The sequence below is a fragment of the Rhinolophus ferrumequinum genome, chromosome 18 (genome assembly GCF_004115265.2).
Source record: "Rhinolophus ferrumequinum isolate MPI-CBG mRhiFer1 chromosome 18, mRhiFer1_v1.p, whole genome shotgun sequence".
Lineage (NCBI taxonomy): Eukaryota > Metazoa > Chordata > Mammalia > Chiroptera > Rhinolophidae > Rhinolophus > Rhinolophus ferrumequinum.
The window spans coordinates 23,606,254-23,629,918 of NC_046301.1; positions in this window are offsets into that span (position 1 = coordinate 23,606,254).

The window sequence follows — 23,665 nt, forward strand, 5'->3', positions numbered from 1 at the left end:
GGAATGGGACACAGGAACCAAGACCATGAGATACATATTGACAGTTTGCCCACAGTCTGAAGTGGGTTTTGTTGTGCCAGTCCCATGGGCAGCGTCCCTGGCCTGGAGGTGCCTTAAAAACCCCACAGGGTCTTGAAGACGGGTGTCCCCCAAGGCGAACCATAAATGCCAGCCTCATATATCATCACACACGTGGTTAGATGTCCACAGTCACCAAGAATAGTAATATGAAACTGAGTAATGACTGTGCTAGCATCACTGCTCATAAATAAGAGACTGTTGTGCTAACTCCAATCATACAGAAAATTAACTCCCAGAGACCAGGGGAGCTGACTTGGTCACATGGGCCAGGGCCACACTCTTAACTACAGTAAGAGACAATCTCCTGGGTGAAATGAGCCTGTGTGGACCCAGTCTCCCTACCAGATTTGCAAGGGAGGAGGAATTATCTAACTGGCCAGTAGAGATCAAATCGTCTCCAATGCAGAACTGGGGTAGCACAGGGCTGTCAGGATGAGAAAATGAGTGATCCTGTACATGCACAGTAATCACGATTACAGAGAAAGCATATGAATGAGTTTGACTGATTTTCCCTTCAGAGGGACTAACTTTATTGAATGCTCTCCCTGTGACAAGCGCTGTGCTAAGCACTTCATCCAGATGATCTTTTTTTTTTTAAATTAAAGTTTATTGGGGTGAAAATTGTTAGTAAAGTTCCATAGATTTCAGGTGTACAATTCTGTAATACATTATCTATATCTCACATTGTGTGTTCACCACCCAGAGTCAGTTCTCTTTCCATCACCAAAAATTAGACCCTGTTTACACTCTTCTAGAGCCCCCCCGCCCCCCCTTACCTTACGGTAACCCATAAACTATTGTCTATGTCTATGAGTTTTTGTTCCTTCATTTGTTTGTCTTGTTCTTTTGTTGTTTTTGGTTTTATATACCACATTATCAACTGAATGGGAGAAGATTTTTGCAAACAGCACCTCTGATAAGGGGCTAATATCCAAAATATACAAGGGACTCATACAACTCAACAATAAAAAAAAAAAAAGATAGGAATGGCAGCAGCAGGGCGCACTTTCTGAGTTCTCCTCCGGATCTTATTACAAATAGGACCTATAACCCATCAAAGAACTCTTTGCTCATCACACAGAACAGCTAAGAGACTCGTGGATTACTTGAAGCTAAGGATTACTTGAAGGTGCGCTAATTGGGCGAGCACAGGAAGGAAGGAAGGGAGCGGAGTGAAAACGCCCGGCCGGCGGCGGCGGGAAATCCCAGCCCGCAGCGGAGTCTCAGCCGGCGGTGGCGAAAACCGCGGTGGCACCTGCAGTTCCGGGCACGCACGGGATCCCAGGGCGGAACGGAGAGCACAGAGACCAGGAGGTGGGCTCTTTCCCTGCGTCCCACGGCTGATTTCTCCCGCCGGGAGGGCGGCTAGTGGGCCCTGGGGCGGACAAAGAACACAGACTCCATACCTGGGCCCCACCCCCGCCCCGCTCTTCCAATCCTACCCCGCCCTTCCAGAGACTTAAACTGGCCCCTGAACTGAGGAGTAGTGTCAGATTACAGAGGAGCCGTAGTAGTGCTCAGGCTCTGGGAAGCCTGAGAGGCAGCCCTGACCCAGGGAGCCTGGGAAGTGTGTGATTTTGGCTGGACTAGGAGAGAAGAGACTCCTCCACCCCCAGCCCCCACCCTTTCTGGCCTGCCTAGGGCGGGGCAAGTGCAACTGCAGAGACACACCCAGAGATCAGCAGTAAGGCAGGCGCAGCTCTGGGCTTTCAGCAGATCAGAAATCTCCCGCCCGCACCCCCCCATACACACACACACTGAAGAAGTGCCCTAAGACTCAGGAGTACTGGACACGGGGCTGGTGTTGCTACTCTCAGTGTGCATATGTGCAGGCAAGGGCAGAAACTGCACTGACTTTGTAAAAACTATCATCCAGACCCCTCAGGCCCACGCATTTAAGTCTGCAGTCCCAAAGTCACTCTGGGCACCAGGTGACCGGCTCTGCCTGCGCAATAAGCAGGGGGCTCTTTGGTACAGCAGAGGACAACCTGGACATTGCTTGGTGGGCTTAGGCCGAGACTGTCGCTGCTTTTTGTTTTGCTTTGTTTTGTTTTGTTTTGCTTTGTCTTTATATCTTTGATATCTTTGCCTATGTCGAGTGGGGGTTATCGGGTGTTTTTGCATGTGAATGTATTTGATTTTTTTTCTTTGTTGTTGTTGTTGCTGTTGTGCTTGGTGATTTGCTTTGTTGTTCTGAAACTGCCCTGCCAGGGCCCAGCTTGAGAGGCACGGGATTCAGCATATCCAGGGGCCAACTCCAGACCAAACCGGAGTGCTGCCGGGTTTGACCTGCAGGTCACACACCCAGAGGGGGTTCTCTGCAGGCACTGGAGCCCATAGAGGCCAAACCACATTTGGGTGGTCAACCCTCACGCAGCAGAGCGCCCTGCAGGGGGCAGAGCCAAGTCTCACAACGGGTCAGCCCAGGAGTTAACCCCACCTACTCACAAGCAAAAAGCAATTAAAGATCTTCTTGAACGGGACAGTGTGCACAACACAAGAGTCACCTTTGGAGCACACGCAGAGGAGAAGGACGACGTGGTGCGAGTCAAATATAAAGGACACATACTACATAAGATAACCTAGTAAGAACTAAGAACTCTAGGGGATCTACCTAATATATCAAAATAAACATAGAGAGTCAGCCAGAATGGGGAAACAAAGATACACATCCCAAATAAAAGAACAGAAGAAACCTCCACAACTGGAACCAAATGAAGCAGACGTAACCAACCTTTCAGAGACAGAGTTCAGAACACTGGTGATAAGAATGTTTAAGGAGCTTAGAGAAGACATAAAGAAGGATGTAGAAATCATAACGAACAACCAGTTAGAACTAAAGAACACAATTATCGAAATTAAGAACTCACTTGAAGGAATTACCAGCAGGTTAGATGAAGCAGAGGATCGAATCAGCGACTTAGAAGACAAGGTAGCAGAGATCACCCAAACGGAACAACAGAAAGAAAAAAGAATAAAAAACAATGAGGATGGCTTAAGAGACCTCTGGGATAACATCAAGCGCAACAACATGCACATCATAGGAATACCAGAAAGTGAAGAGAGCAAGCAAGGGATTGAGAACATATTTGAAGTAATAATGTCTGAAAACTTTCCCAACCTGATGAAGGAAACCAACATACAAGCCCAGGAAGTGCAGAGAGTTCCAACCAGGATAAACCCAAACAGGTCCACACCAAGACACATTATAGTTAAAATGGCAAAGCTTAAAGACAAAGAGAGAATCCTAAAAGCAGCAAGAGAAAGACAGAGGGTTACATACAAGGGAACTCCCATAAGACTATCAAATGATTTTTCTACAGAAACATTGAAGGCCAGGAGGGAGTGGCAGGAGATACTCAAAGTGATGGAAAACAAAGGCCTACGACCTAGATTGCTTTATCCAGCAAGGCTATCATTTAAAGTTGATGGAGAGATAAAGAGCTTTCCAGAAAAAAATAAGCTAAAGGAATTTATTACCACCAAGCCAGCATTGCAAGAAATACTAAAAGGACTTCTGTAAATAGAAGAAAGATCAAAACAACCTAACTACAAATTTAAAAATGGCAATAACTATGTACCTATCAATAATCACTTTAAATGTAAACGGATTAAATGCTCCAATCAAGAGACACAGGGTGGCTGAGCGGATAAGAAAGCAAGACACTTGTATATGCTGTATACAAGAGACTCACCTCAGAACAAAAGACACACACAGTCTGAAAGTGAAGGGTTGGAGTAAGATATTTCATGCAAATGGAAATGAGAAAAAAGCTGGAGTTGCAATACTTATATCTGACAAAATAGACTTTAAAATGAAGAACATATTAAAAGATAAAGATGGGCACTATATAATAATAAAGAGATCGATCCGACAAGAGGACATAACCCTAGTAAACATCTATGCACCCAACATAGGAGCACCTAAATATATAAAACAGGTACTGACTGACATGGTATGCAAGGGTGGTTCAACATCCGCAAATCAATTAATGTGATACACCACATTAACAAAATGAAAAATAAAAATCACATGATCATATCAATAGATGCAGAAAAAGCATTTGATAAAATCCAACAGCCATTTATGATAAAAACCCTTAAGAAAGTGGGAATAGAGGGATCATATCTCAACATAATAAAGGCCATATATGACAAACCCACAGCTAACATCATACTCAATGGGGAAAAGCTAAAACCATTCCCCCTAAGATCAGGAACAAGGCAAGGTTGTCCACTATCTCCGCTTCTATTCAACATAGTGCTGGAAGTTCTAGCCACAGCAATCAGACAAGAAAAAGAAATAAAAGGCATCCAAATTGGTAAGGAGGAAGTAAAATTATCATTGTATGCAGATGATATGATACTATATAGAGAGAACCCTAAAGACTCCACCAAGAAGCTATTAGAGCTGATAGATGAATTTAGTAAAGTAGCAGGATACAAAATTAATATTCAGAAATCAGTTGCATTTGTATATACCAATAATAAAACATCAGAAGGAGAAATTAAAAAAACAATGCCATTTACAATCGCTCCAAATACTATAAAATACCTGGGAATAAATTTAACCAAAGAAGTAAAAGATCTGTACTCAGAAAATTATAAGACACTGAAGAAAGGAATGAAGGAAGATATAAATAGACGGAAACACATATCATGTTCATGGATAGGAAGAATTAATATAGTTAAAATGTCCATACTGCCTAAGGCAATATACATATTCAACGCAATTCCTATCAAACTACCAACGTCGTTTTTCACAGAAATAGAACATATAATCCTAAAATTTATATGGGAAAATAAAAGACCCCGAATAGCAAAGGCAATCTTGAGAAATAAGAACAAAGTGGGAGGTATAACAATACCTGACTTCAAATTATACTACAAGGCTACAGTAATCAAAACAGCATGGTACTGGCATAAAAACAGACACATAGATCAATGGAATAGAATAGAGTCCAGAAATAAATCCACGCGTATATGGCCATTTAATCTACGACAATGGAAGCAAGAATGTATGATGGAGTAAAGACAGTCTATTCAATAAATGGTGCTGGGAAACCTGGACAGACACATGCAAAAAAATGAAGCTGGACCACCTCCTTACACCATATACAAAAATAAATTCAAAATGGCTTAAAGACTTACATGTGAGATCTGAAACCATAAAATACCTAGAAGAAAATATAGGAAGAAACTTACCCGGAGTAAGATTTTTACTGATATATCCCCTCGCTCGAGGGAAGTAAGAGAAAAAATAAACATGTGGGATTATATCAAACTAAAAAGCTTTTTCACAGCAAAGGAAACCATCAATAAAACAAAAAGGGATCCTACTAAATGGGAAAAGATATTTGCCAATGATATATCTGATAAGGGATTAATATCACAAATCTATGGAAAACTCACTCAACTCAACTCCAAAAAAACAAACGACCCAATTAAAAAATGGGCAGAGGACTTGAAGAGACATTTTTCTAAAAAGGACATACAGATGGCAAACAGACATATGAAGAAATGCTCAACCTCACTAACCATCAGAGAAATGCAAATAAAAACCACAATGAGATACCACCTCACCCCAGTCAAAATGGCTATCATCAATAAATCAACAAACAACAAGTGCTGGCACGGATGTGGAGAAAAGGGAACGCTTGTGCACTGTTGGTGGGATTGCAGATTGGTGCAGCCACTATGGAAAACAGTATGGAGGTATCTCAAAAATCTGAAAATGGAACTACCGTATGATCCAGTAATTCCACTCCTAGGTATCTATCCGGAGAAATCCAAAACTCCAATTCAAAAATCTCTATGTACTCCTATGTTTATTGCAGCACTATACACAATAGCTAAGACAGGGAAACAACCAAAATGCCCATCGGTAGATGACTGGATTAAGAAACTGTGGTACATTTATACAATGGAGTATTACGCAGCCATAAAGAGGAAAGAAATCTTACCATTTGCAACAACATGGATGGACCTAGAGAATATTATGTTAAGTGAAATAAGTCAGACAGAGAAAGATAAGTACCATATGATCTCACTTATATGCGGAATCTAAAGAAAAGAATAAGTGAATGAACTAATCAGAAACAGTTTTGGAGACAAAGAGGAAAAACTGAGGGTTGCTAGATGGGGGGGTGGGGGTTGGGGGGAGGGTGAGGGGATTGGAGGGCAGTCGGTGACCACAGGATGGCCACGGGGTTTGAAAATTAATCTGGGGAACATAATTTAGTGGTTACCAGAGGGTAAGGGGGTTGGGGGGTGGGAGATGAGGGTAAGGGGGATCAAATATATGGTGATGGAAGGAGAACTGACTCTGGGTGGTGAACACACAATGTAATTTATAGGTGATGTGATACAGAATTGCACACCTGAAATCTATGTAATTTTACTAACAATTGTCACCCCAATAAATTTAAAAAAAAAAAAAAAAAACCCAATTGAAAAAATGAGCAGAGGACCTGAAGAGACATTTCTCCAAAGAGGACATACAAATGGCAAATAGACATGAAAAAATACTCGTCACTAATCATCAGAGAAATGCAAATAAAAACCACAATGAGATATCACCTCACCCCAGTTAGAATGGCCATCACCAACAAGACAAATAATAACAAGTGTTGGAGAGGCTGTGGAGAAAAAGGAACCCTCCTACACTGTTGGTGGAAATGCAGACTGGTACAGCCGCTATGGAAGGCACTGTGGAGGTTCCTCAAAACATTAAGAATAGAATTACCATATGACCCAGCAATCCCTCTCTTGGGTATTTCCCAAAAATCTGAAAACATTTATACATAAAGACACGTGTGCTCCAATGTTCATTGCAGCTTTGTTTACGGTAGCCAAAACATGGAAACAACCAAAATGTCCTTCGATAGATGAATGGATAAAGACATTGTGGTATATATACACAACAGAATACTATTCGGTGGTAAGAAAAGATGATATAGGAACATTTGTGACAACATGGATGAATCCTAACATTATAATGCTAAGCAAAATAAGTCAGACAGAAAAAGTCGAGAACACAGATTATTTTATTTAATCCTCACAGCAGCACCATGAGGCTCGGCAAGGTTAAGCAGTTTGCCCCAGATCAGGGTAGCTTTAACGTGTGGGAACCTGCTTCTAATTCTGGCAGCCAATCTCCAGAGACCACATTCAAACACTGGGTTCTTTCTGTCTCATTAGGCCCAAGGTCATACTCCCTATCTCATGACATTTGCCATGTCCTCATGCAGCACCCTCTCCCAGGGTGCTAACCCCTCTCTTTGCTGACAATTATGCCCCTAAACCATCACTTCCCGATGGGTCTACCACCCGGTGGGCTATAAGTAGGCTGAGACTTGATTCCCCATCCTGAGGGACAGAACGGGGGAACCTGCAGCAGCCAGACACCGGGGGCTGGTAGTCGGAGGTGCCAACTATAAAGTTACTGCCTCCAGGCTCCAAACCACCCTGTGTCCTCTGCTCCGTGATACTGACGCCCAGGAGCTGCAGATATGTTTCTCTTTTTACAGATGACTCCCTGGAAGGTTTTAACTCCATGGGGTTTGACAGGGAGGCTGGAAGGCAAGAGGCGGAAGAGAGGACTTGCTCCTACCTGTTGGCTGGCTGTTCAGTCAGCGATGACCTAGCATTGGCGCCTCGCCTCGGCAGCGACAGTGGCTCTGGTTTCCAGCTTTTGTCCCCTCTGCCAGAATGCGTCTTACTGCCCCTCAGTAGAGCAGCAGCCAAGGCAATGCCGAACCCAGCAGCCGGGGCTCCCTCGTCCGAGCTCCTTGGCTTCCAGCAGCCACTGATCAGAGGATCCAACCCTCCTCAGAGGACTGGTCCCAGCTCTCCAGGACCCTCTTCTGAGCTCCAGGCCTGATCATACTCCTTTTTCCCCCACCCGAGAGGTGACGGTGGCAATTTGTCCGTCTGGGTTACCTCCTCAGTTCTGTTTTACCAATTCCCTGTATTCAACTCACACTGTTACAATAACTAGAGCAGATTCTGATTTCCCGAACTGGACCCAATTAACATACCTGGTTACCCTGTGCCCTACAAACATTATTTTCCACATGTGTCACGACAGTGAAAAGGTTTTGGAAGCACTGTTCCCACCCCCACCACAAGCCCAGGAAAAGCAGCCAGTCGACAATACAGAGTGCATTCACAAATACACACCCCCAAGAAAATAATTCCAAAGTCAGACTTGAAAGGGGTGCTCACGAGCATTTCATTGCACTAGACACATGCCCGTGACCTCCTGGGACTGGACACGCAGACCAACCACGATTATCACGAACTCTGAGTCCACAGGCACTCCTGAATGGTAGAGGTGTCTTCTCTTTCCTGCTCCAAAGTTAAGCTATTATGACACAGGAAGTTGGAAGCTTAGACTTCTTTAAATATTAAAAGCAAAATGTGTGATTGCAGAGCCACATTCAGCTTATCATTTTCCATTAAACAATTCCCCAGTATTTATGGAGGGCCAGTAGATGCTGCCCCAGAAAGATGAGTCCTTGCAAATGAGTGCGGAAGGTAACCTCTAGATATGCATGCATTTCTCTGTACAGCCTGGCTGGGCTTTCCGTGACTGCTCAATAGGCACTGTTCAGAATTTCCCATTGTTGGGCTATTTTTATCCTTCCCGTATGAATCAAAATGTGACCTACTGCACCACTGTTCAAATCCTTATTCTGGAAAGCCATTATTATTTATTTGATATCTTCCCAAAAAGTTTTATGGCTTGTTCCCACACCTCAAAATGAAATTTAAATGGTCTCATCACGAAATACCTTATGCTGAATTGACAGAAGTATTAATAAATGACATGACTGCGTGGAGAATTTACAAAACCAGCAACTTGGAAAGCCGCACTGCCACGACTGGCATCCTTCTAGAGGGAGGCACTGAGACGCTCTTAACACCAGGCTGGAGGCAGAAATGGCCAGATCGGTGCAGAAAACCTGGAGACCAGCATTCCAGATGGTCTGATTAGAAATGAATCGTTCAGGGCAAAAGGTGTCCTAAGTAAGAGCAACATAGTAATAATACTTAGTAATTCCCCAGTGCAGCTCGACATTCTCTGCTCATAGTAACCTATTGTTATGGGCTGAATCGTGTCCTTCTGAAATCCCTACATTGAAGCCCTAACACCCAGGACCTCAAAATGTAACTGGATTTGGAAATAGGGGTTTTAAAGAGGTAACGAAGTGAAAATGAGGTCTTTAGGGTGTGCCCTACTCCAATCTGACTGATGTCCTTATAAGAAGACAGTAGGACATTAGGGGAAGCAGGGAGGGAGAAGGAAAGAGAGAGCGAGGTCAAGCCATCAGGCTTGTACACACAGAGACAATCATGTGAGCATAGTGAGAAGGAGGCCATCACAAGCCACGGAGAGAGGGCTTCACAAAAAACGATCATGCCTACGCGTTGGTCTCAGTCTTCTTGCCTCCAGAACTGTGAGAAAACAAATTGTTATTGTTTAAGCCACTCAGTCTGTAGCACTTTGTTATGGGAGCCCTAGCAAACTAATACACCCAGGAACTTTCAAAAGACTAACATGAGAAACATTGACTCAGCTACAAACCTTCTCCTTATTTTTCAATTGAGTAAAAGCAGAGGCAGGAAAAGACTGGTGGACTTTGCGTGGGTCTTTCAATGCAGCCCTGCATGTAAACCCTCTTCCTTGCTGGCTGGCCACAGCTCTGTTCTCCTGCCCTGGTGATTGGATAGGAAAACCAGTACTAAACAGATATTTCCAAAGAACAATCAACTCTAGATTGTCCATTATTAATGTGTAACAGAGCTTACACAGAAAATTAAAATACCCATATATTTCAAAACCCAATATTAGGCATTGATGTCAGCCTGCTCAAACACTTCAGACTTCATCCACTCCTGCTGTTTTCCTCTGAGAAAAGTCCTAGCAGTGTTATGAATTCATCTATTATCTTTAACTATTCATAAAATATGGGGGTTGGAAATGCCCACATTTCTCTTCGATAGAAACATTCTGAAGTTTATATGTATTCTTATGAGAGAAGTGGAACCTCCATATCCTTGACTTATTTTCGAATTGCAAATGTTAAATTAGCATTTTGTAAGACGGCTCTAACATGCAAATTGAGACTGCAACCTACAGTCTTTCAGGATCCTCTGTTTGAAAAAGAGGACAATAAATTTTCCTAGGTAAACCAATTAGCACCTGCTAAAACATTATCTGAAAATTATAGTGCTAGAAGAGATCTCATAGATCATCTAGTCTTACAGTTTTCTTTATATTTCCTTTTTAAGCAGCAGACTTCTCTTCTCAAAAACAACCTTTTTGCAGAAGTGTGATGGATACAAGAGATAACAGCTGAGCTTCTCTGGTTGAAATGGGCATGGCAGGTCTTGAACCTTCCCCCCTTTAGCCTCCTACTTGCCTCTTGATTTTCCTGGGATCCTAGGACTCTAAAGGAAACACTATGAAAACCACAGACTCACTCCAATCCATCCATTTTACAGACTTGGAAACTGAGGACCAGATGGAAAACATTGCCATGGCCAAAGCTGAGCATTTGAGAATGACACCATCAGACCCAGAACCCAAGTCTCCTGATTCCTGGTCCATGGACTTTGCTTGCATCACATGGTATTGGTCATCCTGACTGTTTTCCTATTTGACAACCTGGGTCCCAGAACTGCTTCCACGTTTCAACCAGCTGCAGCTCTCACAGCCAGGACCACAACTGTGTGGCAAGACACACACGTCAGTATCAATTACATTAAGCAAATTTCTTAAATGCTCAGTGTCTATAGGCAGATGTCCAGATATCAAGTCCCAAACCCTGAGGTTAAGGTTATTTGCCTGATGAAATATTCCTATACTCTAATTCTCTAACTTCTGTGCCTTTAGAATTACTTGGGGTGGGGGTGGAGGGGTTTTAAAATACAAATGCCCGAAATGCTGATTCAGTAGGTTGCAGGTATGACCCCAGAATCTGTATTTTCATAAAGATCCCAGGTGGCTCTGATGAAGTGTTCCCCAGACCCTACTCTGAGAAATATATAGTCCTCATTTTTCTTCGTCTTTAAAGCCTTCCTCAGATGACTAAAGTTTGTTCAAATTTTAGGAACCACAAACTTCTAAACAAATTTCCCGTCTTACAAGAGCATTATTCCTCCCTCCGCAGATTCCGTGCATTGCACCCCAGGCGGTGTCTTGCTCTCAGTGGTGTCCTGGTGAATTCCTACCCAACTGGAAGACAGTTCAGGTGGTCTCAGTGGGAGAAGCAACAGGAACATATGTAAGGAACAAAGCTCTGTTTTTCATGCAAATGCTTTCCATAGAAAATGAAACAAGCTATAAAGACATATAAAAAGGTATTGTGTGTAACAACAACAAAAACTATCTCTTCAGGGATAGCTCATCCAAATGTGAAAGTAGCACTTGCTTTTGAAGGTCATGGGCTCAAATAGGACAGAGGTCGGTGTAAGGGGCTGGGAAGGCAGGTAAAGGTTAAGAATCCAGGGTCCAGATCAGATCTTGCACTGAGAAATGGCTGTACTGAGCTGTGCCAAAACCAGATGTTTTCACTGGCAATTATTGCTATGATAATCCATGTAAGTACGAATAAAACAGGGCATGACTCTTTACTGATGCCTGTTTCCCCAGACATGCAAAGAAATGGGAAGAGAAATCTCAGAGGTGTTACTCTTGGCTAAACGAAATCATTTTCTCAATTAACCAGGAATAAACACAGCGACAACATAATTTGCCTTTCCATTATACAATAGTTGCAAACAGACTTCTTACACCTCCTTGCATGGGAAAGTCAAGGTGGAGACAGGCTACCCAGGAACTGAAAACATCTTAAGTTTGGTTTCCATCTGAAAAGACACAGTCCTTAGAAACCTACTCACGTTGTCAGCCTTGGCATGAGACTTCCAAATGCTATTCTTTGTTGTTTGTCTCTGTACTGAACCCATTCCAAGGCCAAGAGATTGTGGGCTGAATTGTGGTAAGATGAAAGCTGCTTCTGAACACTTAGGGGAGAAGCTCGCAGGGACACAGGAAAGCAGAGTGCCTGTCTGAGACCAGCAGGCAGGAGACAGGAAGGCTGGCTAAGTTTATGTGAATCCTTAATATAAACTCGGAATTGATGGTGGTCGATGAGCACCCTCGTGATCATGGCAAAGCAGACCCTCAGTCACAGTGTCTGCTGGAGCCCAGGAGGAGGGCACAGTGGCACAGGACACCCTCGCACACATCTCTGAGGGAAAACTATTTGTAACTGTCAAATTTACACGAGATCAGCCAGAAATTATGCAACATAAACCACGGTGCAAAAAATAAGCGACAGCCATGTTTCTTCAGTACTAGGGCAGAAACTGATATTTGTCCTTTAAAGATGATTACTAAAAAGAGAAACTATGAACACCTCTCCAAATAAAATTTCTATTTATTATGTTGAATAAGAATCCCTTTTTCCACCCCATAGTTGTATCTCTTTGATACCCTCTCTCATTTTCTGCTACCATGGCCTCTTCCTTGATATCACACAGAATTTCTGGAAGAGGCTGAACAGGAGACATTAGCATCTCCAGATTACAAAACGTGACCATGTACCAACATGTAAATTCGTGTTCAGGACCAAGGACAGTGGTCCACGAGGCTGGCCGCCACTGCTCCTGTCTCCTTCCTCTCCCCACCCAACCCCCACATTTTAGTCACATCGCACTCCTGAGTGGAGGAATTTAGACTCTACGGTTCAGCTTAGAATCCTACATAGGGTTGAATTACCATATAAGAAAAGGAGCTTTCTCTCTACCGAAGTCCCTTTTTTATCAGGCTACAAACACATCCAAGTTCAGGGAAGGCAGCTGTAAAATTCCAAGTGTTTGCTTACCACCCCTTTGGGTAAGTCTCCCCTGCTGACTTAGTTCCGAAGATGGCAGTTGCAGATATGGGGGTGGGGGTGGCTGAGTACCTTTGTTTGAACCCCGGAGCCACAGTGGCTGCCACGTGCTCCCCTTGGTCCTCATCCCACTGCTGAGTCACTTCTGCCTTGCCTCAGTGTGTCTCCGAGATCATCATGTCCTTTTAGAGATCCTCAGTCTGAGGCTCAAGGACCCAACACACAAGCCCATTGGCCAAGTCGGGGCCCACCAATGTCTTGGAGTTACAGGTTCAACCTTCAAGCAGCCCTAAGTGGCAGGAAACTTGCTTCTTTTTGCACCTTTTCCAGTAATGTCAGAGCACAGGCATCTCCTGGGATAACGTGCTTTTGCAAGATAGAACGGAATGTAAAGAGGATATAAATATCCTACGATTCTGTTAAATACCTTTATTTATAAAGATGAAAGTTAGGAAGCAGGATTAATTGCTACAATATGAAGAAAGTAGAAATTAATTAAAAATGAGCATTTTAGCATGCAATCAAAGGGCTGGGGCTCCCTTTGAAAGTAACCTTCACAAACAGAAAGAGGTCACATAGTAGAGAAAGATCATTCTTTTCCTGATCTAGCCAGTCTCTCTCTCTCTCTCTCTCTCTCTCTCTCTCTCTCTCTCTCTCTCTCTCTCTCTCTCTCTCACACACACACACACACACACACACACACACAACTTAGAATACTGAGGTCAGAGGAGAAAGATAAAACATAGCAGACCTTAGCTAACCCCCTCTTACAACATCCATTTTCTCCAATTCAAGGATGAAAGGAAAGATGAGGGAATGAATTCAAGTGAGTCTAGAACCTATGTCAAAACTACCAAGGCATCCAGGTACCAAGGGTCACGTTCTGGGTCTTGACAGGATTAGACAAAGCCAACAGCAAAAAGTCACTGCCCAGTAGCATGCAAAGGAGAGTGGCACTTTTGGAGGTGCTAAGGGAAGGAACAGACAGTCATGGCAGCGCAGGGAGCTACACTAGCTGGCTGGGTACAGCCTTACACCTGAACTTGTCCAGGATTACCATGTGCTCTTTTCAAAGGCTCCCAGTGAAGAACAGAGCATGTATTATGCACCTTTGACACCCAGGTTATAGTAACAAATAAGAATGGAGATAATAGAAAAGGAGCCAGTTAGGGACAACTGCATAGCAGGATCTTTTTATTAGTATTTTAATAAAGAAAACGTTAATTTGAATAAAAAAGCTAAAAGCATTTCTACAAACAAAGCTATTTTAATCACCAACAATAAAACCTGACCCATTACTTTTTGCCACTGCAAAATTCTCCTCTGTGAAGACACCTAATTGCTCTTAAACTTACTTCTCTGTATTTACAGGCAACTTTAGTCACTGCCCCCCTTGAGTCTGTTCTGTTGGACAAATAATTTAGTCTCTTGGGTTGAGAATCAGTGACTTTCATTTTCCTCCAAAACAGAAAATAATAGCCCTCATATTTTTTTATCCCTTTCCCCCAAATCTTTCATACATCCTACACCTCTCTTTCTCTCTCTCTCTCGCTTTCCCCGCCCCCCACCCGTTCTTCTCCCTGAAAAGATTACCCTTTAGCTAAACAAGACACTACACTGTCTGCTTGGGAGAAGTTGTCAGTTCTTTGCTATCTTTTTTTTCCCTGAGACCTATTAACTTGGCAAGACCTCAGGAAAAGGTAGAAGGGAGTGGGGCCAGGAACAAATGTGCTGAGCTGTTGTGGGTCCAGAGAGGGGGAACTGCCACTTGGTTTGCTTAAACCCCTGCTATTTCCACCCCTCAAAGGGTCTGTCTACTCTTGCCAAATCAACCATACTGAACAGAGTTGGATTCTTAGCAATACAATGCTTGCATCTAGGGTATCTTTCTGCAGGATAAGCAATCTTGCTATCGATTCCCCCAGGTACTTGGTGCATAATGTTAGTTGGATTTCAGTGTTGCCATGAACAATTGTGGTCTTCTGGAAACGCTTATGTAGGTATCCCTGCCTAATGGATCTTGGTTACCCCCACAGAAGAGACCAATTTCCTCCCCTAGGATTTGCTCTGAGTAATTTCTCTCAAACTCTTTCCATAGGATCCCATCTCCTAGGGTTGAGTTGAATCAAACTTAATCACACTTACTTTTCCCTTCTAAAGGAAAATGTCCCCCTTAAGTTGCTGAGGCACAGCTAATGGGTTTATTTTACAGACAGAAGACTCAGTTTCAGATGGTCAGTTGTTTTTTTCTCAGAAACACAAAGCTATTTTCAGCCACCCACAAAGTGTTACAAATATACACAGGGTGCCAAAAAAAATGCATACACATTTTAAGAAAGGAAAACTGTATTAAAACGGTAATACTCAATATATACCGATAACAAAAGATGAATACAAGTCACGTTTGACTTCTGCAATTACAAGAGGTGCTCAAAGTGGTTACCATCAGCGTCCGGACACTTCTGATGACGGCAAACTACCGCTCGAGCAGCATTGACCAAAGTGTCCATTTGTATACTTTTTTTTTTGGCACCTTCATGTATATGAAGTTTTAAAGGCAGAGGGCCTCTAACACCTCCTAATATAATCCTGTGACACTGCTGAGGGGAGGATCACAGGTGAGCAAAAGTGACCTTCCCCCAGACAAAGCCTAATTCTGACCACTCACAAAATCCATTTCCCTAACGTCCCAGAATCCCCAGGGGCACTTTTGCCTTTGTTCTCTGTCCTGCCAGGCCCTCTCTCCACCACCGGCAGGCAGGCTACCTTTACATGGAGATGGAGATAAAAGGTCATTTTGAGAGAAATGACTTTCAGTAGTGCTAGCCAAGCCCACAGAGGCTCAGTTGGGTGGAAGTTCCTCCCAATCTCAGAGAGATTTAAATAAGGACCTGTGGAAAAATTAAAATCCTGGATGGCAGCTGTGGGGGCTGAAATAAACCAGCCTATTATCCAGAACCTCTCTGACGGTGAGGGTTAATTTATCACACGGAATCCAATCACTTCTTAGAAAACCAGTGCGGGTTTCATTTAGTTTGATGAGGCATATTGCAAGATTTCAGAAAATCAATTTTACTGAGAGCCATATTAAGCCCCAGGGAATATACCACTACATGTACCTCACATAATTTTTGTTATTACTCAGAGGATCACTGGGGAAATTATATACTTAGCCCAACAAAGGGTAATGGCTACCTTCATTGTCTTGGGCAGCTCCCGCCCTGCTTACCTCTGTGAAATAACAAATAAAAATGGTAGGGTTCCAAATTGTTACTACCCTAACCTCCGCAGAGGCAGAGGCGTGATAAGAATGAGCAAAAGTGACTTGATTTTCCAAAGGAGGTAACCGTTTACCACCAGTATGGGAGATTCCTACTCCACACTAAAAACCAATAGACATTATGGACACTGCCTATTTTGACCAAAGCACTATTCTGAGGGCGCCTTCTAATTTGAGTTCTCAGAGTAGTATTTGCAGGATGAGCCAAAATGGGCTCAACATTGCTTTCAACTGATCTGCCAGGTTCGTATTTCCAGAGAGGTATACTTCTTAGTAAGAAACTTTTCCACTGAGGCGAAGGCACATTCCTATCTATACTTATCTGGTCTCCTGGAGACTTCTGCATGCAAAGCAATAAACCAAGCTAGCTTTTTATGGGGCCCTCCACTTGAAGCTAGTGGCAGGGAGTAAATACTCCAGCTAACTTTGCCAATAGCCTCTTTATCCAAAGGCCATTTAGATTGATAGCAGAGGGTATGGAAAGGGTGTGTGTGTGTTATGGGGAGGGAAGAGTCGCCGTTCTCCGATCCTACCGGATCCCACAAACACCAGAGCTGTCCTTACTTATCCTTGGTCTAGGACTGCCCTGTCCAATGTGGCAGCCATTGTCCCCATGTGGCTATTTAAGTTTAGGTTACTTAAAATTACATAAAATTAAGAATTCAGTGCCTTAGTTGCACTAGCCACATTTCAAGTGCTTAATCGCCACATGTGGCCTGTGGCTAGTGTATTGGGCAGCAGAGACATAGAACATTTTCATCATCACAGAAAGTTCTATTGGGCACTCCTGGGTAGCCATTCAGTTCTAAGGTCTTGATAGCTATGACATTGGCCTGGAAGTTTAGTTCAGGCTGAAGTCATCGCCCATCTCCCCTAAATGTCCTTATTTTCCAACTCCTCTTTCACCAGCATAAATTGGGGCCATACATAACCCCTTTATGGTCTGTAGGTCAGAGAAACTCTCTTCCGTCAGATCAGAACCAGCCTTAGGAAAAACTCAGAACTGGTTTTGCAAATTAAGAAATGAGGATGAAAAATGTAAGTTGTAGGACAAAGCTGGTGCTTGGGAATATGGAAAAAAAAAAAAAAAAAAAGGTTTCCAACAGCTGAATGGATTCCCTGAACCTAGAACAAATTTCCCTACTATTATGAGAGAAATTGTATTCCCTCTAAATTCATAAGTTGAAGTCCTAACCCCCAGTATCTCAGAATGTGACTGTATTTGGAGATAGGATCTTTAAACAGGTGATTAAAGTAAAATGAGGTCATTAGGGTGAACCCTAATCTAATATGGCTGGTGTAGGTAAAAGAAGAGAAGATTAGGACACAGGCACACACACAGAGGGGAGACCATGTGAAGAGAGTGAGATGAGGGCCATCTAAAGCCTACAAGAGAGAACTCAAGAAACCAATCCTGGGAGCCGGCCCAGTGGCTCAGGAGGCTGGAGCTCCGTGCTCCTACTGCCGAAGTCTGCTGGTTTGATTCCCACATGGGCCAGTGGTTTCTCAACCACAAGGTTGCCGGTTTGATTCCTCGAATCCCGCAAGGGATGGTGGACTCTGCCCCCTGCAACTAAGATTGAACACGGCACCCTGAGCTGAGCTGTTGCTGAGCTCCTGGATGGCTCAGTTGGTTGGAGCACGTCCTCCCTACCACAAGGTTGCAGGTTCGACTCCCGCAAGGGATGGTGGGCTGCGCCCCCTGCAACTAACAATGCCAACTGGACCTGGAGCTGAGCTGCGCCCTCCACAACTAAGACTGAAAGGACAACAACTTGACTTGGAAAAAATCCTGGAAGTACACATTGTTCCCCAGTAAAGTCCTATTTCCCTTCCCCAATAAAATCTTAAAAAAAAAAAAAAAGAAACCAATCCTGAGGACACCTTGATCTTAGACTTCTGGCCTCCAGAACTGTGAGAAAACAAGTTTCTGCTGTTCACACCACTCAGTCTGTGGCACTTGTTGTGGTAGCGCCAATAAATGAATATAATCACCTGAAGATTCTTCACAGAGCAAACCAGAGGCCTATGCAACACAGACTGTCCAGATTTCTTCAAATCAAGCTGGACACTGCCCATCATCACAGTTTTTACCTTGAACATAGCAGCTGTTTGCACAGAGGACTATTGTTCCTTTGTCTGTAGGGAAATGGAGGCTTCAATGCCACACACAGAGCCACTGGGGCAACTGGAACATCAGGAAGTGACAGACAAATTACCCATGGGAAAAGGCAGAACATTTCAGAAGAGTGCTAAAAAAATCATTTTGCTTCCAATAATATTCTGTTGTGACACCCATTACCAACTTTTACACATCAACTCCAAATTAGAGCTGTAGGTTTGTTTACACACACTGAGTTATACACATACACAACAACTAAATTGAGCAGCTGTTCACAGCCTCCTCCTCTGCAAGGTGTTTAACAAGAATCAATTAATGCTACATGCAACCTAGCATATGTTCAATGTAACATGTAAAAACCTACAGGGAATGGGATGAAAACTTTCAAACAAAGTGAAGTTCTGATGCTAATACTTTTTGTTTGATAGGATTCGTGTGGGAATTACTCAGGAGTAAAGTACTGCATGGAGATCTGAGTATCTAGTGCAGGGAAGGGCTTCACATCATCTAATTAGCTATCTGCATATCCTAGCTTTTATCTATACAGCAGCCCTCCCCTATCTGCGGTTTCGCTTTCCAAGGTTTCAGTTACTCACAGTCAACCACCATCCAAAAACATTAAATGGAAAATTACAGAAATAAACGATTGACAAGGTTTTCATTGCGTGCCCTTCTGAGTAGCATGATGAAATCTTGCACCACCCTGCTCCAAGCCACCCGAGACTTGAATCATCTCTTTGTTCTGGTGTCCACACTGTATATGCCACCCGCCCCGTTAGTCACTTAGTAGCCACCTCAGTTATCAGATCAACTGCCCTGGTATCCCAGGGCTATGTTCAAGCCACCATATTTTACTTAACAACGGCCCCAAAGTACAAGAGTTGTGATGCTGGCAATTCAGATATGCCAAAGAGAAGCCATGAAGTGCTTTCTGTAAGTGAAAAGGTGAAAGTTCTTAAACTTAATAAGGAAAGGGGAAAAAAATCATGTGCTGAGATTGCTAAAAATCTATGGTAAGAACGAATCTTGTATCTGTGAAATTGTGAAGGAAAACAAATCTGCTAGTAAGCTGAGAAAGCTCGGGAGAGATCACATTCACATAACTTTATTACAGTATATAGTTATAATTGTTCTATATTATTAGTTATTGTTGTTAATCACTTACTCTGCCTAATTTATAAATTAAACTTTATCATAGGTATGTATGTAGAGAAAAAACATAGTACATAGAGGGTTCAGTGCTCCCCATGGTTTCAGGCATTTACTGGGGTGGGTATCTTAGAACATATCCCCCACGCATAAGGGGGGACTACTGTAATAGAAATTTTAATCTTAATCTTTTTTCCTACTTTTTCTGGCAGCATTGCAATATCTCATTTTTAAAAAAACTTTCTGCCAATATTGAACAAAAGTGCTATCATTAGAGAAACCGTTTGAAACAAAACATTTGTATGGCATTTTAGAATTAAAAATTGCTGTTATTGACAAATTTTTCATTTGGTGCCCATCACACTTCTTAAGATGAGGTTGTTACTCTCATTTTGCAAATTTGGGAAGCTAAGTGTCAGAAAGGGTAAGTGACGTTCAAAACTTTCACAGTGAGTCAGTAGGGATCCAAGCCAAAATTTATACTTAGGGGATTTCAACCAATCTTTTGCAGTGTCTTCAGATGCCCTGTTCCTTCCCCTACAAGCAAGCACAAACTATAGCCAACCCATCACAGAAGAACACTGAAATGGTGCTTCTCAGGGGAGCTGCCCCTCTCCCCTTCACTGGTGCTGTTGGTGATGTTGCTTCTCCTGCCTGAGAAGATGGCAGCAACGTCAGATGGGGAATGCCAGCGGAACACACAAGGTGAGACCCAACAGCATCTCTGCAGACTCCAGGGCCTGCCTGTTGGGAATCGGTCCCTTCAGCTGATCCTGCCTCATCCCACAGACCCTCTTATGAATGAGGGAGGCCAGGGACGGGGGATCTAGAGTGGGGAGTGGCTTGCAGAATCCATAGGTAGGAAGGAAAAGGCAAAGGGGAGAAAAGCTGGGATTCACTTCCTTCCCCTGCATTGCTGTAGTTGGTCTCCACCACCTGCCTCGCTCATCGGGAGTTAGCAATAATACCTTTCACAATGCTTGCCCTCCCTACGCTGGGGGAAATCACAGAGGTCTTCTGGGGCTGGCTCTATGATGTACTAAGGCCCTTGGCCCCCTTCTGAAGACTGCTTTTCTAACACACAACATTCTTGAGTCCTCAACTTTGTATTTTTATTTAAGGACCAAACATGTTGCCAGAGCCACACCTGCTTATCCCCAGAATTGGTGCCCCAACCAATGCAGGCTCATCACGAGGTTGCCAGCCTCCTGTGAAGCGGCTTGGCATAGACTCAGCACAATAGAGGCGTTCTGCACTGGCCCATCTCGACATCCCTCGTGATATCTACAGAAATGCTGGGTGTGTGCGCTCAGACTGCATCCCAAATGACGCCGGTCTCCACTTTCTGGTGCTGACTGCGCTGAAAACCTGAGAGTCTGTGACTGAGGAGTCCTAGTCTCCCCCTTTCCTTTGTGCCCTGGAAGGGAGCCCTTATCACCTAAGAAGGTCTGGGTAAGTCTCCTCTTGGCAACCTTAAAAAACCCACCTGATGGAGAATGAGTCTCACCTCTTAGACGTAGGTCCCAGGGGGCCCATGTAGAAATGTGAGACACACAAATATAACATCACCCCTCACCAGAGGGACACTGGCCCAAGGCACGAATGGTTAAGTTATTCTTTCCCACGTTTTATTTCCTGCTTCTTGCATCACTGCGCTAAGAAAAAAAGGTACTGAATATTTTCCCCAAAAGACTCCCATGGAAAGTAGCTGAAAACTGCCAGAACAGATAAAACAGAGATTATTGGTTTCTTTAAGGTCTCTTTCCTGATTTCCCTTAGGGCCCCTGCTGTGGACAGGGGATCAGCCTAGAAGTCAGGCGTGTGTTAATTTGCATGATTGTGTTAACTAGCCATCAGCCACTCCATCCCAGCCTCAGTATAACCTAAATTAATTCAACAGGAGCAGGTGGTTTAATTTGTACATTATTCATGTTTGCTAATAAACAAGCAATTTGGGTTTTCGCTAGAATTTTCTCTTGGGGACTGAGCCAAGGATCTCTGCTGAGGACTTGGCCTAGGGAAATTCATACTGTGTGTTTCTCTCATCCCAGACACCAACTCTGACTCACCCTTCAAGCTTTTCATAGTGAGAAAACCTAGGTGGATTTCATCTGCATCTCCTCCACACCCCTATTTCTCAGGATCAATCCTGACTGTGGAGGTAAACAGTTCTGTCTAAGCTATGTTCAAGTTCAGGTTCACCTTTGGGTCCCCTGAAGGACTCTGACAGTTTCACTTGCCACAGGTATCTCTGTGTCATAGTGCCAGGGCTACCTGCCCCTTACTTGCCTGGGAATTCTCCCGCCAAACTTGCTAATGGGTTTGAAGAAAAGAAAGCCCCTGGAATGCCGACCCTCTTAGTTATTCCACAATTCTCACTGTGCCTCTCTTTGGCTATAAGGACTTGTCTTTGGCACAATTCAAGCGAGGTAGGAGCTCCCTGGCCGGCACCTCAAGAGATCACCAAGGTCTTCAGATCTTAGGGTTCCAGAGCTCAATTGTGTGAGTTCACCGACATTCTGGATGACTGGTTCAGGGTAATCAAATTCATGAGACTGGCTGACAGGTGACAAGTAAATTTTTTTCTCAGGTAGAAACTATTTTTCAAAAACGAAATGAATAACTCAAGGCAAGGTCACAGAGCAGAGTATGGGAAGATATTTAATGGCTGGTGTCATCAAGCTCGAATGGGCCTCTGCCCTAATGAGTGGCTGTCACCAACTGGGCCAGAAGACCCTTGGAGCCAGTCAAGGCACCCACCTCTCTGGACAAGGCCAGAGACAAATGGCAACTCTTCAGCTCAGTCTTCATTTTTATTTTTGTTACTATCCCAAGCAGAGCAACTACTCATTTCTATCATTAATGGGGCGCTGTTTCCATGATTACTAATTATATCTCAGAGCTTCTGCATTAAGTAAGCATCTTAGCGACGCATCTGGGGAGGCTCTCTGGGCTTATCTGCAGCTCACGTCAAGTCACCTCTTCAGCAGTTGGCCCATCTCATCCATGGGAAGGTAGGTCTGTGGGACTTCAGTTTCAGATGGTGGCATTTCCTGACCCTATCCCCATTCAACCCTCTTTGGGTCACAGTACTGAAACAATGCAAAGTTTAACAGATAAGAGAGTGACAGAAAAGAAAGCAACAACTGAGAGATTCTGGTTGGGCTTGAGGTAGGTCGACCTGACTTCTCATTCCAGTTTGGAAATGGGACCCAGAGTTTCTCATCGGTCAGGGTTGGGTCTTATTGCTGATGGGTCCTGCAAAGCCACAGCAGGGGTAGCCCTTTTCCCCGCTGACAAAGAGAAGAAAATGAAGCAGGCACACAGAGATGAAGAAGCCAGAAACCTACACAGTCCTTACAGACCACGGCCAGCTCTACTGGTGCCACCACCTGAACAGCCCCTAGGCGAGGGGATACGGGTGCGACTTCTTTTGCAGGTATTTCTGTTCTGGTTTTAGGGCCACCTGTACTGTACTACATGCTCCTGGAAACTAGGAAATTTCATATCTCTCTCGACTTATTTGCCTCTTTTCTCAAACTAGTTTTGGTTGATTTCTTTTTTTCTGCAGTCAAGGGCCTTGATCAAAACTCCTTAAAATTCCTCTAGGCCTCTCTTGTGAGCAGATCAGGAAAGCAGCAACTTGGTTAGCCGAGGTATTAGACACGTGTAAGATCCAAGTAGGTAGATTTCCAAGATAGTAAAGTCCAATCGGGAGCCATCGAGAAAGGATCTGGAGTGAGGGAGTCTGTTGGAGGAGACCATGAAGTTCCGAAACGACACTCAAGTTAAAATTTGCATCATTCTTAACACACCTGGATACCACTCAGGTCTACAGGAAATGACCGGCATTAAGGAGACGGAAAGCATCCACTCTTTCACCCTCAGAGTCTGGCAATTCCAGGGAAGGTAGACATTTTGGAGCCTGAATAATCTAGACTGGCCCTCCGTAGTGATCCTATTTCCTGTTTAACTGCTCAGCTCCCCACTTCATTGTACCTGTGTCGATGGCTCAAAGAGATGTTTAAGTTTCTGTCATTTTACCACACCCGTCTTGAATGAGAGCCAGAGGGATTTCTTTTTCACCCCAGTCGTCCTTTCCTGTAAATGACTATCTATTCTCTGAAAGTA